This window comes from Rhipicephalus microplus, chromosome X (assembly GCF_043290135.1).
Source record: "Rhipicephalus microplus isolate Deutch F79 chromosome X, USDA_Rmic, whole genome shotgun sequence".
NCBI classification, from domain to species: domain Eukaryota; kingdom Metazoa; phylum Arthropoda; class Arachnida; order Ixodida; family Ixodidae; genus Rhipicephalus; species Rhipicephalus microplus.
In genome coordinates, this window is record NC_134710.1 from 108876645 (window position 1) to 108897267 (window position 20623).

General features: G+C 45.4%; 1 protein-coding gene across 1 annotated transcript in view; it reads right to left on the bottom strand.

Moving 5' to 3' along the window:
• LOC119176259 (uncharacterized) overlaps positions 1 to 20623 on the bottom strand; it is a 79715-nt gene that overhangs the window by 42341 nt on the left and 16751 nt on the right. The window lies entirely within an intron of this gene.

The following is a 20623-nucleotide window of genomic DNA, read 5'->3' on the forward strand; positions in this document are numbered from 1 at the left end:
CGTCGTTCATATATATATATATATATATATATATATATATATATATATATATATATATATATATATATATATATATATATATATATATATATATATATATATATATATATATATATATATATATATATATATATATATATATATTTATATATATATATATATTTGTCTTCTCTGAGATGTAGTGCTTTACCAAGTTTTTTCACCATACATGTTTGTTTTTTGGTGAAGATGAAGTTTATTTATTTGTTTGTTTGTTTATTCATTTCTTTATATATTTAGTTCTTTAAATATTTTATATTTATTTATTGACATACTCAAGAAATGTTCTCGTAGCACTGATGCATCTGTCTCGCCATGCTTTGCAATCGAAATACAAAACTCACGTGCGTGATGATATAGCTCTGTGTGCTCAGGTCGTGTCACCGGTGACATGCGAGCTTTTCAAGGTGAAATAAATACATAAACAAATAAAAGCTACGGGGTTCACTATAGTCTGTCGAAACTGTCACAATAGTGTACAACCGAGAGTTGGATTCTGTGCCATACCGCACCAGTCTCCACATGCCTCAGTGGAAACGCCGACGGGCCAGCTGCGACGCTGCTTGCTGAGCCTTAAGTACGCTACAAGGATAAAAAGCATTAGTATCTTCTGCTGAGCACGAAATCTGCATTCGTAGCAGTTAATGCAATATCTTCAGATTCTCTTCTTTTTTGCCTTTTTGTGTTGGACTAGTGCACGTTTGCTTGAAGGCTGAATGTTGTGATAATTTGTTACGAATTAACTGAACCGAAGTTAGCTGTCCGCAGGGAGAGAAATGTTTTTTTTTTCTGCTTAAAGAGAATCATCGCTTGTTCATGGATCCTGTTGTGTCGAACCAATTCAGAATATGCCTTTTCTTTTATTTGTTATTTTATGTACAAGCTCTTGACTGTGATTTACGAGGCAAGAGTACCAACGCGTTTCTTTACCTGATCATTCCGCGACAACCGACGATGTAAACAGGCAGACAGCCAGTCGCAAACACTTTTTGAGAATCGAAAGCTTTATAAATCTGACTCCAGAAACGTGGCTTACGATGTATTTCCTTTTGGCCACTGGGAAAATAAGATTGTGTCCTCGAACTTTGAAAGACCCCACGCACTGCCTCATCTTTTTTTCCCCTAAACCATAATGTTGCCTTTCTTTGTTTTAGGCTCTTCCGCTAGATTCGCCCGAGTTTCACACCATTTGCAGGTCGCTCTGCGGCAGTAATAAGGACAGGAAGTGGAGCTGCTGCCCTTGAACGAAAAGAAAAGCTCGCCGCTCTCTGTCGGAGGCAATAAACATGACGACAGCCATCCTTTCGGAAGTGGCGAAGTCGAACATTACAGGCTGGGGCAAATCAGTGAAAGAAAGGAAACACACAGCTCGTCAGGCAAGGTGTTCTCGGCTACTGGACCTCACAGAATTAGCGATTGAATAACAAAAAAGTGCGGAGAAATAAAAGCAGTCCCTCTGCGTTGGCCAACCCATAAACACTGCCGCCAAGATGGGCCGTCGACGGCAAACATTGTTATCTCGGAAGTGGGCTTTCCAGCGCAGAGCAAAGAACGAAGTCCGCTGCGTAGCTGTGGGGAGCTAATCAATACACGAAATTGGAAGCGCTGTAGCATAGCGAGCCCTATTTTCTCGGGGCATGCCGGAAAACCGACGGTCAAGACAGGTAGACTCACCTTGAAAATTTTATCTCGGATCGATCTCTGTATATACACGCAGCGTGTTTGTGATCTTGTACGCGACCGTGTAATGACGTTGAATAGTGCACGTGGGCGCCAATAAAACACTCCCAAACTCAGTTTGGGAGTGTTTTATCGAAAAAAAGAGCGGAGTGTTTTAACGAAAAAAAAAACGGAGTGTTTTAACGAAAAAAAGAAAGAATCAGCTGGACAGACGCAAAGACCAGAAGCGTGCGACGCCACGGATGATGTCTCGCGAATTAAGAGAAGCTGAAGAGCAACGCAAAGGGCTCCCTTCGGCACTCATGTGATAACAAAACATTGGCACTGGTTAGCTTATCTTCCACTCTGCTTGCAAGGTCGAACAGGTGTGTCGCAAGCTTTTAGCTCAGCAATGCCTTCCTTCTCTCAGTTCTCTGCACCCCCTCCCCCACTCGACATTCATTGGCGCATCGAACGCTTGCGATGCAAGTCGACAGCTTTCCAGATGAGAACAAAGAGCTCAGCCACTGCTGTTAGCCAGCTCAGTCTCCCATTTGTTCGCGTGAAGGATGTTCTGCAGCACCAGCAGAAAAGAGCACTGCGCAACTCAGCTTGGTTAGCGAGCGCGACTGATCAGCGGCTGCGGCATCACTGGGATGTGTTTATGTTACACGGAGCAGACTAAATGCGAGACGCTTCGCGAATATATTCACATGGTGTACCTTATTGAAGTGGCACAGACAAGGACGAAAGAGATCGCTTTCTTTTAATAGAAAGAAGAATGTTAATATCGCAATGATGAATTGAGTGTGTCAGGCACAAAATTTTGGCAAATTTCGGTCTGTGTAAAAGAAACTAATTGCGCTATGTCACGAATTGGAATTGTCCCAATGTCTCGTTGATTGATGTGTGTTTTACGTCCCGAAACCAATATATGATTATGAGAGAGGCCGTAGTGGAGGGCTCCGGAAATTTTGACCACCTGGGTTTCTTTAACGTGCACCCATATCTGAGCACACGCGCCTACAACATTTCCGCCTCCATGGAAAATGCAGCCGCCACAGCTGCGATTTGATCCCGTGACCCGCGGGTCAGCAGCCGTATACCTTATCCCTTAGACCACCGCGGCGGGGCGTCCCAAGGTTTCAAACGTGTAAAAAGTGATCTTGCGAAGATTTAAAATTATCTCTTGAGGAAACACTTCCAATTTCTATAATAATAATAATAATAATAATAATAATAATAATAATAATAATAATAATAATAATAATAATAATAATAATAATAATAATAATATAAAACCCTGGCCTTCTCATACCTTTAATATACAAATAAAAGAAGCAGTTACAGTGATGTCACATATGTCTGCAGGTTTTTTTCTGCTATTGACTATCCAACAAATACCTAATCACAAATAGTACAACTGGATGCCTATACTATGTGCATTTAGTAAGCTTCCTCGCTATACACACATGTATTTATTTTCGTCCGTGCTGTTACATTATAAACCTTTCACTTCTAACACTCGACGGCACGATATCGGCGCACAAGGGAAGTTTCAACTGAAACGACGATGGGCGCAGCTGCACGTTTCCCGTACACTTCGATGCACACAAGGCACCCCTGCTCTTTCCCTTCCCTTTGATGACCTGTCCAACACAGTCAGGTTCCACATCACCTGTCATTTTTCTTTTTTTTCAGCTCCTAGGCACCTGTTGGACGCTCTCCTTTCACTACACCTGTCACTATCGTTTTCAATACAGCTGGTTTCAATGTGGCGTCACTTACTTTGTGAAACGTTTGTTTTATTCGATACGGTACATACCCATCAAAAATGATAGCTTCTGTTTTTGTAGTAAGTACAATGGTGCTTCAAACGCGTGACAGCATAACAGCAGTGATGAATACGTTCGTAGTCTTGCAGGGCTGCGAAGCACCGAAAGTTTCAACTTGCGCATCTCAGTTTTGATTTCTGGCCGAAATATTTTTTTGTAGGATTCTCTTCGCTTCGGCTTGACGTTCTTACGCAAGCTCGACCTCTTGAAGGACCCTCTTACGCAAGCGCTGCCATCTGGACAAGCGCCTATCATGAGTGGTAGCCATTTTACTGCCAGCTATTGCGGAAGAGTATTCTGCATGAAAGAACTTGCGTCAAAGCAGGCATAGATGAACCATAACCGAGAGGTGTTACCGCTGATGGTTCTGAGAGACTGTTGTATAACTAGAATTTCCGGTACAAATTGTTACAAGACTTTTCCAAGGCTCCGTAGAAGCTTACCTAAAGTCTCACTAGTGCGGCGTCTAAGCGTATCATTCCTAAATCAACAGTGATGTCCTCTACCGCTCCTCGAAGACATGGCAACGTAGAAAGAGCTTTCTTCAAAAACCCCTACCCCCTTTCCTTTCGTTAGCATCCCGGTTCGTATACACAAGTTGGTTGGCTATCACGTCTTTATTATTTGGAGTGATCGAAAGATGAGCTAATTGGTACGCGTTCGTCATGATAGAAAACAAGACATCGAGACGAATGTCTGCACGCCAACATGCTTTCTATGATCTGTCTTATTTCTTTTGAGCAGTCTGCTAATCGCACTCTAAAAGAAGCTGGTGGTTAAGGTTAAAATTTTCTGAAAATTTGTTGGCTTTAAGCCTACATAACTCTTGTCAATATCTAATCTGCCCCGGTCGACTGTATACCCTTTGGCTTAAGCAAGGGCTCTAAATCTGTCTCAAGTTCTCTCACAGGATTTACGACGCATGCGCATACTGGTATGGAATTAAAAAGTGGTACGAGGCGTTTGAACCTTAGCTACGATCACGTCGCGTCGAAATATGTACTACTTACATACACCTAGTGTAGCAATCCTTGGTGAACCGTGAAAACTTTAGTGATATTCGCGGACAAAAGTACTGCATTTGAATGATGCCAATTACACGCATGTGCTAGGCTACGCGTTGTTCGTATCCAAAATTTCAGTCAAGTGCGTTGCGATAGAACACGACTGATCGGAACACGTTATTTATAGGTGACCGCGACCGCTGTCATTTGCAACGACAGGACATTAACAGGCGAGATGGAATAGTACCGCGCGGCAGGCCTGTGCCACAGGTGCCTTCCTTTTGCCCGCGGCGACAGCGTGTGGTGGGGAGAGAGGGGAACGCGTCATTAGCGTCTCGGATAATTAGACGACATTCGGGACGCTAAGAGCGTGCGAGCTCCGGCAACTACAACCTCGAGCTTCATTTCCGTTGAGCAACTTTGCTCGGAGCTCGCGAATGTGACGACAAAAGGTGGCCGGCGCGAAGCTTCGCCGAACCAGGTACGACATAAAAGGCGCCACCTTCACCTGAACAGTGTGTCGGGCCTAACTTGTGTCGCAGACAGCGTCCCCCTTGTAACCGAGTGTACACTTTTGCCGGAGGGACGCTTAACGACCTTTGACCGGAGCCGCGTCCTGTGAGATGGCACTTGCACGCGAAGTGTTGACATGGGAAAGTAGATATTGGAGCGGGATGCCGAAATCTATACCCCTACAGGTAATTTAATTGCGTGCAGTATCGGCCAGCAAGGCAACCCTGTGCTTGCAGAACTCGCGGACTGCGGAGGAAAAACGATTCATAAAGATGATCCGCGAGGAACCTTTCACTAGCCTTCACTTATCTCATTTTCGCCATCACGAGGTGCGCCCCCCCCCCCCCCCACTCATTTCAAAATGCGGACCACTTTCAAGTGCGGGCGACAGTTTGTGAATGCGGGTGAAGACCTTTAGGGCAACTCGCATTCCCTGAGCAGGCATCGTTAAAGCTGAAACGGAGAAGGTCCAGTTCTGGTAATTTTAATATTCTAGTGTAGGTTAAAGGCTAACCAACCAAGGTCAAACTATTCATACGGAAGTTAGGGAATCGTGAAAAAAAAACAATGGGGTAATTGGATGCGTGCTTGTTAAGCAAAGGGAAAGAAAAAAGACAGAAAGCAGGTCTTCATTTTATATCGCCCGATAACTTTCGTGTACAAACTGGAGTTCAGGAAAATTTGAAAGACTCGGTTCGCATAAACAGAAAAAAAAAGGGGGGGGGGGGGGACTGAAAAAAACACGGAGCTATCATTTCAGATGACAAGAAAATACCCCAAGGCAACAGACAATACAAGCAGTTCACGTGATGTTTATGAATGCACACATTGGTCTTCGATCTGCCAGAAATAATAATGCATTGACGTGCCATGAAGAAGATGATTGAAACGAAGAAAGGGGGCGCAATTTGCGGTGCGTGTCTTCGGTCTCTCGTAATGAAATGTTTTTTTTAATTCAACTATTTAAATATGTCAGTATAGTAATAATTTTGATAAACCGTCTCCAATAACAACAGTGTACCCCCTTTCCAACCCATTCCTTTTCCCTCCTCCTAGATAAAAAAGAATGACTACGCCATTGAAGCTTGACAACAAGAAAATACCGGTCCAGTGATTCGGCACCTGTCTGCCACTTTAAAAAAGAGAACTTTGTCACTCAACAAAATTCATGCCTGGTTAACCTTACTACAAATGTTCTTTTAGCGTGCAATGCATTTTCAGAAGACCAGTGTGGGTTTCTTCTAGTTCACTAGTGTAAAAGCTTGCGCTAGTTGGTTTGGCTCCATGAGCTATAGGCGTCATAAAAATAATGATACAGTGACTTATTTATCTTACTTTACTAACCCATAACTTTTGTTTTGTTTTGTTTTGCACGCATGTGCCGAATTATCTTAACTTTTTTCTTAGTCGTCTTTTTCCTGTAGCGCATGTGTTTCTTACTTTTCTCTGTTACTCTTAACATTCGTATCATTACTCTTTGCAATCTAAGTCCTAGAAGTATATTAAAGATTAAATTTAAAAAAAAAACAGCCTAATGTGAGAGCCTCGTGTGGTTGATCTCTCCTTATTCTTCTCGCAGTTGTTATGTTTTAAAACCTTAGGAAAATCTCTGCTTCCATTAGTGCCATCGTAATAGTTTTTGTGATTGGTGGTTAGTCTGAGCAGTGCCTTGGCGTCTACGTTACTATATCAAAATTAGTTAATCAGGAATGGTAGAGTCCAAGATTTTTGTATGGCTAGATGGAAGGTATTATTTCTATTTTATATGTGGGGCCTAAGTAGCTCGTGACGAATTTTTTCGCTAACTAATCGTTTCGTGAACACTATAGGATGTGTTTGGTACAAACCTTTAACGCCATAGCATTAAAGAGCTTGTTTCGCAGAAACTTCGGCGTTGGCGTTGCTGGTTCTGAGCAAAAAATGATCATCCTATGCGTGACTGAAAAAATTGAGAACGATTCAAATAAAATTTATAAATTATAAAAAAAATTCTGCAGCATAGTTGGGACTGCACCATGGCTGTTTGGGTCCGAGTGGAGATCCAACCCAGGTCGTTTGCGTGGCAAGTGGGTGTTCTACCACACGACCAAGCCTCGGCTTGTGAAAACAGTGAAAAGAACTTGCTCTGCTTGGAAATGCAGTGAAAGTAGCTATCATGCTCGACAAACACAAGCGCCTTCTATACATGTTTCACAGCGCAACGTGAAATATTGCAGTAATAATGCGTGGTACAAGCGTCCATTGCCAACGAGCGTCAACTATGTGATTATCATAATGGCTCCATGGTTAAAAGCCGGCACCACACTACAAAAGGCACACACTCCAACGCACAAGACAGCTTTGACTGCTTTATGAGCCTTTTTGAGGACTACAGGCCTATGTGACCACCTTTAACTTTTGTGTAGTGCCACCGCTGCATACGCGCCAGCCGATAGACTGACAATCCTCCTTTCTCTCTCTCTCTCTCTCTCTCTCTCTCTCTCTCTCTCTCTCTCTCTCTCTCTCTCTTTCTCTTCTCTTTCCTCTCTCTCTCATCTTTATGCCCCTTTCCTATTCCCCAAGCGTAGGGTAGCAAACCGGGCATGTGTCTGGTTAACCTCCCTGCCTTCCCTCTTGTTGTTTACCCCCCCCCCCCACGCCAACGCGCCTATTCTATTAAAACCGCGTAGAGGGTACATAGAAAATTCGAAAAGGGTTCATGCACTTAGTGTTTCAAATATGCACTATAGAACAGGATGTCGCTATCGTGTTCAACTTCTAAAGGCGAAGTTTTAGGGTCCCCTAATTTTTTTCGTACTTGTTGCAAAACAAACGAGCGCCGAGACACAGGAACATAAACGAGAAGCACACTGGACAGTCGTCTGTGCTGTGTACCTGGTGTTAATGTCCCTGTGCGCTCGTTTGTCTCGCTAGATTTTTTTTTTTTTTTTGATGCTGCGGCCGCAATCTCGGGGACGATTTCGTAGTGTTACACTGGAGCAGCTAAGCTTCTTTCGTTTGCGCTTTGCGCTGGTGGTAAAAGCACAAATGAGCATAAAATACACGAATGAGGTTGTTTTTCCGCCTGGTGGTCGTTAGATGTACCGCACTTGCGCGTTGGCTAGTGAAGCACGCACGCCTGATCTCGCCGGCGGTAAGTTGAGGCGTAAATGGAGGCGCTGTGGCCGAATATCCGCAAGGGACTTATCACGTCTTCAGCTGGTTGTACACGCTCACTAGTTGTCGATATCGATTGTCGCCCGCGAGCTTATGCAAGATTCATTCGGTGCCAATTGGATGTGCGTGGTCACCGAGCGGTGGTCCCAATGTCCCGACGACCACTGACGACCGCGCTGATTGCTGAGGTTGCGAAGTTAAACAGTTTTTCATTAGACCAGCCGTCACTACACCGTGGTGAATAGACGTAGCGAGCTCACCGTGAATTGAAGCCCAACGAAAGCACTGATAGACTGCGAATTACTAAGGACTCTCTCTCCGCACTCGGGCACCAATGAGCGCGGGCGTCCTGCATAAAAGGGCAGCCATTCCCATGTTTCTCCGCGCCTTTCAACCTTCGCAGCTCTCTTCTTCTTCTAGTTTCCTGTTGCGATGACGTATTGTTTGCCCGTGTTTTCGCTGTTTTCTCTATTTTACGTATCTATGCCACGTTTATTCTACGTATTTCTTCATCTCTATAATCAATTTTAGAAACTCCGCTCCTCCTTCAAAAGCCATAGGCATGTGGTACCGTCTTAAACAAGAATAGAGCTCCTTTAATAGCTAGATGAATCAACACCGGCCCTAGTGATGTAAGCGTACACTCATGCACTTTGGCGTGCTTCGTAGTCTTAAGGTATAGTTTCGGTACGTATAGCCTACACATTTATTTTATTATTTTGCTGCAATATTTGACCTGAGTGCTGCTGCATACTCTAACTCGACTTCTTCACATGCGCCTGCCACTTTATTGGGTATATAACGACTCAGGTGCGCTATAAACCTACGCCAAGTTTTCAAAAAAAAAAACAAGCCAGTAGCTGGCGAGGTTAGAAGTGGTTATACCCAGAATAGTTACAGGTCTAATAAACGTACTCACTGCTATCGCTGTACTTCTAGAAGTTCCTTGTCAGCCACTTCAGACTGATGTATTATATCTAGAGAACTCAGAGCCTTTCCAAAAAAAGAATAGGGCAATACTTGCATTTTATCCACATTAGCGCTAATCTATAGGTATTTTAACTTCTTCAGCCACATCTTTTTTTCTAGAACTATTTTAAATTTACTTCTACGTTTTATATTTCGCAACTCCATGTTTTGTGCTTTCTTTATAGTAAATTCAAAACACATGCGTGCCGCGCAGTGAAATATAAGTATTTGTTCGCTCAAGACGTTACATCTTTGTTTTTTTTGGTTTGTGTATTATTTGGAAGTTCTTGATTTAGACTATGCATCCACTACAGGGCCAACTCGCGATTTTTATGGAACTTTTTTCTTGAAACTTGCCTGCGATTTACAGCTGACTGGCGCCTTAATGCAACTGCTTCAGTTTGATGCTGTGTACTCGGCTACACTCATAACGTAATTTTTACGTCATTCATATCTTCCGCTGTAACTGGATGACTTTTTTTTTTTACCTCGTCTCACTGTTGGCACAACGTATAGCAAGCGACGGAAAAAAATTACAGCAATAATGGCACTGCACCTACAAAGAACCTTTTATAGATTTTCTAAAGCCTATAAACTGTCCTTGGCGATGGCACAACGTCGGCTGTATGGATACAACCTACGAGGTCAGTATGCAACAAGCTGTTCGTCGTTGCCCCAGCCTCCAAAGCGGGAACATTTGGTGGGTCTCATTTTTTAGCCCTATAAATATTCTTTTTTGCCGCTCGTCACCAATGCTTCTGCCTCCAGTTATGTAGCCTTCCTTTTATGTCGAAAATATGAAGGTCATAAAACGTTGCACCCGAGTTTTAAAGTCGCCTTACGAAAAACGTCTCCGATGTCTTTTGGTGATCAGCGTTTTTGTCCCTTTCCAATAGATTGCAGGACAAGGATCAGCAAGCGTAAAGTTGCTCGTGCATTATCTACTCACAAATTTCGCTGAATTCAATAGTATATAGACATCGTTGGGTGATTGCTGTCGAACGTACGTATTTATATATACATGCTGTAACCCGATATATTTATGTAGTGTAGGCAACATTATCGGACACCCAGTGCGTGAGGCTTATGTATAAGAAACTTAGCCACCCACTTAATCAGGCATATCAATCGGGACGCAGGTGCGAATGAAAACTGCATATTGCCGCAAACCTCGATGCATCTACATCAAGGTTGAATGTTTGATGCAAGATGCGTATTAAAGATTATTTTAATATTATTATTATTAGTAGCAGTAGTAGTGAGAGTAGTATTACTACCCATGCGAAGGATATATATATATATATATATATATATATATATATATATATATTGTAATGACGAAAACCGAAACTGGAACTCTCTCTGGCACAGACTCGCATGCTAGGAGGAAGAGGACGAAGACGAAGCAGAATAAGAACAGCCGGCCTGCAGCAAAGGCGTTGTGTCTTATTTCTCTCGTCGTTACAATGGCGCAGTCGATGAAGAAGACGTCATACGTCCCGGCTTCGTCATCCAGGACGCCCGCCGACGTGCAGATGCGGTAAGCGTCGCTCGGGGACGGCGTCAAGGCCTCCTCAGCAGCTGTTCACCTGCCGCCACTGCCACCACCGTTCGGGGATGGCGCCAAGGCCTCCTCGGCGGCTCTAGTATACCCATCACCGGTATTTCTTCATGAAAAGGGACACCGTCTACGCGTCCTTCGCCACGGATTGTGCCGTGAGCACAGGTCGACAAGTGAACCCTGCGGCACAAGCCACCTGTCCGTACCCTCGTGGATCATCGGCAGCGTGGTTCTCTCATCGTAAAAACGCTGTTCACGCTTCCTCGATCATGGAGCCGACAGCCCTCCTGCAGCCGGGAGCACCTGTGCCGCCATTCGGGGACGGCGTCCAGGCCTTCTCGATGGCTCCTGGGCAGGCTTGCCCCGGCCCCACCACGACAGTACATGGCCTGTCGTTGACCGGGAATGCCGTTCACGCTTCCCACTGCGACAACGTCCTGCTCAGTGCTTCATCGGCACCTCAGCCGCTCAGGGGTGCTGTTCAAGCTCCCTCGGCCGAGGGTACCACAGCAGTGAGTACGCTGATCGGGGAACACGTCCCCACTGGCTCCGCATGTGGGCCGCCCGAGAGTGCCACCGAGCTTTCGCGCACCATTGCGCGACTCCGCCTCGAGGTCGGCGCCCTGACAGCGTCGAGTTCTGCGATATTCCCTGCTGCCTTGCCGGGACTTCACATTATCGATGAGGCGTTGGCCGCGGCCGCCTCGCAAGACCATTCAACAACTTCCCCCGAGAGCCGCAGCAAGCTCCAGTATACTCTCGCGGCTCTTTCACACCAACTTGGCTGTGTGGCGTCGCTATTTTCTGGAGCTTCGCCTGCCGTGACACCACCACCGGCTGCCTCCGAGCTACCCGAGTTTCGCGGCTTCCAGGACGATGCCGTCGATTGGGTGGCTACCATCAATGCTCTCGGAGCTCGCAAGGGATGGAGCGACAATCAGAAGTGGTGCGTGGCCTTAGACCGCCTTCAAAATCCTGCTGCTGCGTGGCACAGGTACGAAGGCGTGCGGCAGCAGTCCTGGGCGGACTGGAGCGCCAAGCTCATTGCTGCGTTTGGAAGAAATGAGTCTGACCTCACTGCTACCTCTCATTCTACCCTCGCCACTACCGAGCAAGGGGCTATTGAGAAGCACAACGACGAGGCAGCTGCACCCTCTGCCAACCTGCCCTACCTCGGAGATCAACCTCACGAGGCGCCGCGCCCCCCTACAGCTGTGCCGCGTGCCCCCTCCCCGGACAGCTTCCCAGAGTACCCTGCGGCAATCATCGAGACAAGCTGGACGGTGTACTCCTCCGGGCAAATCTCTGACTCCGCGTCGACACCTGACACACAATTACCCTTGACCCAACTTAGGACCGCCTATAAAGCACAGAAGCCAGTGAGCCAGCCTCCAAGCTGGTCAGCCCCAAATGGCCTGGATCCATTGACCTGCTGCGTGACGACGGCGGCTCTTTCACAACCAGCCGGAGACCAAGCACACGTCACAACGGCCAGTTTGACCCATAGTAAGGAGCCGCACCATCCCCTGCCACCTTTGCCGTCATTGGCCGAGTGCGTGGACGCTCGTAACTTGCCAAATGCCGTCTCCCCTAACGAGCCACAAGTGCCTACTCCACCTGAGGAGGATGCCATCGAAGTCATTCCGGTGCAGTTCACGGTTGCTCCGGATGGCGAGGCAACTGGCCATGTCGACATGAACGCACGTGACGGATTGGCAAAAACCTCCACTTCGACCAGCAGTGCATCAGCGAAGACGCTAGAGCACGACTTGCGTCGCAAGTCTACGCGCAAAGTCTACACAGCGATGTCGCTGATATCTATCGATATAGCCCATCGTACCTTCCCTCGCTCTGAACAACGCAGGCGTCCCCGCTCAGTGTGGGCCGCAGTACTGCATACTGGTGTCCCTGCAATGTCATCCAAGCAGCGAAGGGGTAGTCATCGCGATGGTCCGCCACCAATGCGATCACTCCGCACCAGCCAGTATCACCTGCTGGGTTTACATTCTCCAGGTGACTACATTAACTTGCCGCGCGGACGCGACCTGCAACGACCACCTCGACACAGCCAGGGTCGTCCACCAGAGTACAGGACAGTTCCACAGGACAGCTCGAGGCGTGCACATGACAGACTACCACGGCACTCCCAGTGCCGCCCTCCAGAGAAAATTGCCCTTTGCGCGCTAGCAGTCATGGCCGAGTGTAATGACGAAAACCGAAACTGGAACTCTCTCTGGCACAGACTCGCATGCTAGGAGGAAGAGGACGAAGACGAAGCAGAATAAGAACAGCCGGCCTGCAGCAAAGGCGTTGTGTCTTATTTCTCTCGTCGTTACAATATATATATATATATATATATATATATATATATATATATATATATATATATATATATATATATATATATATCCTGCCCAAGGCAAGTTATCTTTTCACCCACTTTTCTTCATATTTACATTATAATTTGGTCTAATTTCTTCCCCTATACTTTCCTTGGCATTATTGTTTGTTAGATCTCAATAATATTGTGTAAATAATATTGTGTGAAGTCAGTCGTTCGTCCCGTTCCGTTTCAGCTGACTGTACGACTGTACTGACGCCAGGTCACGCTTATCATCGGCTATGTTGGTTTTCGAGCGTGTCGTGCAGCTGTGGCATGTTGTGGAAAACAGCCACGTTTATATTCTAGGAGCACCTTTTTAACCATAAAGGTTATTTTTCTGGATACAAGCATGTTGCATGCATGTATTTGTATATTTTTATCCCCCCCCCCAAATTGACGGCTGAGGAGCACTAAGGTTATGGTCTTAATTTCAAAACTACATTGATTTTCTTTGTGTGACAGCACATAGGTGAAATGACATTACGTCCGCTTATTGTCATTCGTTGTAATTGGCGTTAGCTTTGCCTTGTGACAGGAGTATAACACTCCGTACTGTAAAGACAGATTTAATATTATTCCAAGAGTCTGTGCGGTTTTCTAGTATTTCGTCGCTTCTCGCCCATATCACAAGCGCACCGCCGCTCAGCAGAAGCCCCTATACAAACACAAGTCCAGATTTTCAAATTAAGACTTGGCGGCACCTGCCCGGACATCAGAGGAAATGTATAATAAGAAAGGAAGTGGCCGTCCACTCTGAAAGAAGGCGATATCGAAAAGCACATATGTCTTATGCGAGAAGCCGTTCGAAACGTGCTAGTATCGCTCTTCTTCGCGCTTCTGAACTATAGAGGAAAGAAAACGCAATCTCGAGCTCTTTCTGAATGGTCCGGCCCACGTCACAGGTTTTGGGCGAATGTGACTGTTTTTGGGTCGCCGAACCTTTTCCGTTCTCTGTCGCATCGTTCTTAACTTGAAGAACACGTTTGCGACGCACACCATGCTGTCGCAAAACTATTGCTTTCTTCTTTACTGGCATTCCGCAGTTCTGCCATTTCATGCCACCTCGAAAAGCCAATACTTCTTTTACCTGCGATAGCGGCGGCAGCATATACGTAGTGTCAGAGATTGAAACCATCGCCTGCGAGAAATGCGCATTTCAAGTGCCGTACGCTTTTCCGCCTATCTATAAAGGACAAGGCAGCACCTATACTTGAAAGCCATGAAAAGCCGATACCAATGCGCGCTGCATTAAAGAGCAAACGTAAGTGTATTTTTCATGTTTAGAAGCGAAGGGCAAAGCTCTTGAGACTATCAGCTTGCTATTTAGTTCGCATCCTGCCATTTTATGGTAAACCATTTTCCATCAGCCCGTAAGGTTTGAACTAAGAGTGGTGTACGGTAGCGCTAAAGAGCAAAATACAGAAACAAAGAAAAAAAAAAGATACACGCCAAAGGTTGTATAAGGTTTGCAACCTTTCCAAGTGAGACTCTATAACAGGCGTATTAAACGCGCGGCCTGCTGCTTCCCAAGCAATAAAATTTAGTGGAGTTTGCTAAATGGCAGTCGCAATATTTACTCACTTATTGTGAGTAATAGCGCTTTATTCGGGTACGCTATAGAGACGGTACTGGTGCGTGCGTGTGTGTGCGAGCGTGCGTGTGTGTGTGTGCGTGTATGCGTGTGTGTGTGTGCGTGTGTGCGTGCGTGTGCGTGTGTGTGTGTGCGTGTGTGCGTATGTGTGTGTGTGCGTGTGCGTGGTGTGTGCGTGTGTGTGTGTGTGTGCGTGTGTGCGTGTGTGTTCTGCCATCACCATGAATTGGTACAACACCAGAACCAAATCTATGCACTGCAAATAGCATGCAGATTTTAGTCTTTCTTGGGATTAGTATAGGAATACGGTGCTCAAATCTTGACGCCGGATTCCCTAAAAATATAATAAATCTTATATGATATATTAGAAATGCGTTTTTTTACTGGTAGCGGTAATTGGCGCATTGTTATATCCCCTCCCTCTAATTAATCTTATTAACTGTCCAGGCCCTTGTGGTAAGAAAATGCGCGACCGGCCGGAGTTTGATACTCAGCCCTACTCGACTTCTATGCAACACGACTTTTTTAAAGGTAGTCTCAACGTTGCAGCATTGATGCACTTCCGAAGAGTGGCAAGCTGGCTTTTTAGCAGCGCAGAATTACCTCGAAGTATTATCACCAGAATACGTCTGTTAAAAACGGCAATCACTGTGCAGTTGGTGTCATGCACGAAGACAGCGGCGAAATCATTGTTTTATCACAGTGCCTGATGACCGCAGCTTGGGCAAATCGTGCGTTCTTTTAAAGGCTACCCGATGTTTTTCAGACTAATACAAGTGACTTGTCTGAAAAACGCACATACGCCCTTTCAGCGCAAGCAAAAATTTACATCCGTAAATTATTTTTACACGCTGTGCGATTGACATCTCCTTACCAACGCATGCATATTTGACACTTACCGTAAGAAAATCGAATAAGACGTGTTTTCCCAATGTTAGCCAAATTTTTATTTCTGGTTCCTCCTCCTTTCCTTCATAACTTGCAGAACAAGGATCCCGTTGTGCCTATGAAGTTACTCGTACAAAGCTAGAATGCATTACGCCCTTCAACCTTGTTTATACAATATAGTCTGAAGGCCTCTATGTCACCGGCTTTCAGGGCCAGATCCAGTCACGCAGAGATTTCACAAGCTGTAGACATGTCAAGTTTAATGTAATTTCTTACCCTACCTCCCCAGCACGACTATACCTCATGTCTGAGACATACACCTGACATTTTCGGATGGAACGAAAGACTGGGCACGCACTCTTAAGAGCCCCGCACGGATGCAAATAAAATTTTTGTCGGACCCGTTGAGTGGCGAAGATTCGATAAGTCTTTCCGCGAAGAACTTATGAAAATCCCCAAAATGACATCTCCACGGTCCTTTCCTACTGTTCATAAAACGAACTACATTATTTGCGGCTTTCTTTTTTATCCTGTGGCGGAGCGCTTTGCAAAAGGACTCCGTTATGCCGGTTCTTTTTGTTTGTACGACGTTTCTCTTAGTGCGCACCAATTCGTGTTTATGTGCGCATGCCTGCAAGAAGCCAGCGGCGCTCAACGCAGCGATGTCGGAATTTTCCAGTATCTCAGCTTTCGTTAGGGTATGGCAGCCAAAGTAAGGTTTGCGCTACAGTCTGGCCATCTGGTTTCAATTTTAAAACTGTGCCACTGAAGTTTCCTCGTTGTCTGGTTCAACACCAATTCAACATCACTCTGTGGCGAAACGTCACCTCTCGATCATTCCTCTAAAATAACATCTGAACACTTCTGATGCAAGACAGCTTATGCAAGTCGGATGGACAGAGTAACTTTAATGTTCTTTATTCATGGGACTGAAAAGGCTGAATTTGGCGGCTGGACTTGAAGGACCTCCCGCTTCGGCGTTTTCGGCCAGTGGAGTCCAGCAGAAGCTAAACAATTTTTGCTTGATAACGCATCGTTTGCTACTGTCGATCATCGCTACTACGTGCAGAGACAATCACTCACTGTCGCTCTATCTCACACAGATCACAAGCCAACGGCGGCAGTAACTATGTTGAAATATCGCCATCGCGGCTGTAGGTGATAAAGGCAGTGTTGAATCCTTAAAGACGACAGACCTGCACCGGCGGCTATAAACCAATGGCGATATTGGGACTGTGAGGAGTGTGAAATTGTGCTTGCATACTACCCCTCTTTCTCTCTTTCTATATCATTAAAACTCTCTTATCCCTCTCCCCAGTGTAAAGGAGCGTACTGTTTTTTACAGTGGTTTACTCCCCCGCCTTGCTTCTCTGTCCCGTCCTTTCCTTCCTTTCTTTAAAAAACTAACAAACAAAAAACCTCATTCACCACCCCACTGAAATAGTTACTGCTTTTGCAATTGGAAAACGTATGAGTAACAAAGCGCTCGAAACTGCCTTGCGTGCACGCTCGACATGTCGTGCTTTGTACTGACAACCCAAGCCTGCTTTAGTGTAGATCGCTGTCGCGACGCTTGAACGATTCACTTTTGAGAATTGATTTTTTTTTATTTCTGTCGGTCTTAAGCGACAAGTCGTGTAAGTTGCAAATCTAAAAAAAATAATACAATATTTTGCTTCCGCGTTCTCGGCCCACAATTATTCGCCATCGAGTGGCGAAACCAAATTTCATGTCTTTTTTGGAAACATTGACATTCTCAAAAAGCGTGAGAAAGAGATAAAAAAAGATGTTGTCGTCGCGATTACGCAGCTGGAGAAACGCCCGAAAGCGGGCTATAGATGAAAGACAAAGTTTTTGTTCGTATTGGATGTATGATGCGTGCAAAGCTGTGGCAATGGAAACATAAGGCGGAAGTATAGTACCATGTAGGGATTTAGAAAATAGGAAGCACTGCAAGGGTACTAGGAAAGGAATAGGAAGCACTATAAGCCTTCCTGTCGACACAGCTCTACCAAAAAAATAAAATAAGTAAAACACTTTAACGGGTACGACTAAGTACGTCATTGCTAGGTCTGGGAATTTATTCAAAACAACGAGCGCACGTTTGGGGGAACGTCCAGCCATAGAGTTTCCTGTAAATACACTACAGGGAACTCTGGCACTAGTTTCTATGGGAGCTGCAACGCACGGCGCTGCAGCGAGCATGGGAATAATGGGTAGTACACACATTTGTCTAATATTCGTACTTTTGGCCTGCTTTTGGCTTCGTGTGGCTTGGAGCTGGTTTGTCACGAGACGACAACCAGCAACTTTTAAGCAGTTTCACTTCACCACCTTAATCATTATAGGCCGACCAAGTCAAATGGGGTTAGGAAGTTCACCCCAGTCCGTTATTTCATTGGAAACAAAACCAAAACACAGCAGTAAACGAACGCGGAAATGCCAACTCGCAAGCACGAAGACTGGGCGAATTTTCGGGTTGCCCATTTTTGTAATAGTCTCCCCAAATCAATTTTAGGAATCTTTATGCGTCTAGCCACTCGCGCAACAAAATAGTACAGTGGACACAATGTTGTGGCTAATAACCCACGTTAGAAGATTCTCGGACTAGAAGACAGTTCCACCTTAGGATGATATCGAGCACATCACTCGAAACACTGTTTCGACAAAAACATTAATTTTTTTTTCTCCCTCCTCTACACAGTCTGTTTCTCGTGCATTCACTCACGCGTACTTGTTTTCAAAGCACCACAACAACAAAAATGATCAATTTCTCTCTCGCTACGAGGACAAGACAGGTGAAAATCCCAGGCCCACAAATCTATGCGTTTTCTCTTGAAAAACATTAAATAATCACTACACAGTCTGTTTCTCGTGCATTCACTCACGCGTACTTGTTTTCAAAGCACCACAACAACAAAAATGATCAATTTCTCTCTCGCTACGAGGACAAGACAGGTGAAAATCCCAGGCCCACAAATCTATGCGTTTTCTCTTGAAAAACATTAAATAATACATAAATAATTTAATAAATAAACAAGCTTTACAGTCCATGTTCCACAACTGCTGAGGTGGTACATTGGTGCACGGCTGCCCATCCGAAGAACGCCGGTTCGATGGAGGCGAAAGGCGGCTGAAGGCCCGTGTGCCTAATTTAGGTGCGCGTTAAAGAAAACCAAGTGGTTTCAATTTCCGGAGTCGTCCAATAAAGCATGCCTTTCAATCAAACAGTGTTTTGGCGTGTGAAGCCCCGGTAGTAATAATTACAGCGTGTCCTGCTGACGTCTTTGTCCTTGCTTACGAATCTCAACAACAGCGGAGACCTGTTGTGAGGTGCACTGGCTATAAGAATGTGCGCAATCACAGATTTTTGCCGCTTCGCTTGCTTGAAGGCGGAAATTGACACCCGGGTGCAGAGCGTCGTTATCGCAAATAAATATCGCAGCGCGCAATGCGGAAATAAATAACCGGACGCAAGTGCGTAGTTTTCAAGTGCTTAGTATTGCAGTTTCCTTTCAAGTAAGATGAGTGTTTGTTTTTTATATTGAAGTGCACTAGAATACAGCTTGCTATATATCGATACAACGATTGATTGATCGATTGATTGATTGATATGTGGGGTTTAACGTCCCAAAACCACTATATGATTATGAGAGACGCCGTAGTGGAGGGCTCCAGAAATTTAGACCACCTGGGGTTCTTTAACGTGCACCCAAATCTGAGCACACGGGCCTACAACATTTCCGCCTCCATCGGAAATGCAGCCGCCGCAGCCGGGATTCGAACCCGCGCCCTGCGGGTCAGCAGCCGAGTACCTTAGCCACTAGACCACCGCGGCGGGGCTATAGATACAACGAAGCGCTCTTCATTTTCATTGTGTCTAACAAATGTAAATAAGAACGCGAAGGTAACCAATCAAATAATATCTGGGGTTCTAAATGCCCAAACCACGACGTAGTCATATGAACTATTGATGGTTCCGGAAATTCGGCCTTCAAATGTTATTTAACAAGCCCCGACATTGCAGAGTACACCAGCCTTTAGCATTTCGCCTTCATATGAGCGCTGCGGACGGGATTCGATCCAGCGACTTTCGGGTCAGCAGCCGAGCCTTCTAACCTCTATGGAACAGCGGCGGACGTATGGTAAAAAAGGACACTTAAGAACCCTCAATGATGTCAAGCAGAGGTGTTGATGTAAAGTGAGAGCTTGCATGTCACCATAAAGGTGGCACACGAGAACACTCGATACTCGCTCACAATGACCCGCATTGCCTTATCATTAAAATGTAGGAAGAGAGGCTACATTATATGTTGGTTTCAAGTTGAGAGCCCTTCTCGTATTTATCCGACGTGATCGAGTTCGGAGAAAACTTTGTTGATGCTTTAAAAGTGCTGGTATGCGCTTTTATACTCGGAACTCAACGCAATATTCTGTTTAGCAACTTGGCAATATTAGTTAAATTGAGGTTGAACGGTTTTAGGTCAATTTACCCTCACGTCTTTATCAAAGTGTGCTTGATAGCACGACGAAAAAAAAATTACGGACCATCTCACCGAAAGGAATCATGATGGGATGCGAAGCAGCAGCGGTGAGCACACTATTGATCCGGCTGCAACGGGAGCCAACGCGGGTGCTAGAAGAACGGTATGAAGCGAAACTTGGTGTAGCCTTTACTTTAGTAAACGTTTCTTTGAAACGCAAATACATGGGAGACAGGATGGTTTTCGTGTAAGTTTCATCGCAGATAAACAAGCCGAAAGAGTGTGTCCAGTAGTGGGAGCTAGTCAAGCTGTTTTAATACAGCTTTTACTCCCGCTATCCTTCATATAGTCTCAAACATGAAAATAAAGTTTCAATTCAATTCACTCGACTTGCTGTCGTGCGCTGCGGGTGGTGGAGAAGGTGAAGCGAGAGAGAAGTGCGTTGTGAGCGGATGGAGGAGCAACACCACCTAGGTGTGTTGGGAGGAGCGGGCAGCTGCTGCGGGTGAGGGAGTGATGTCAACGCGCAGCAGCGACTTGA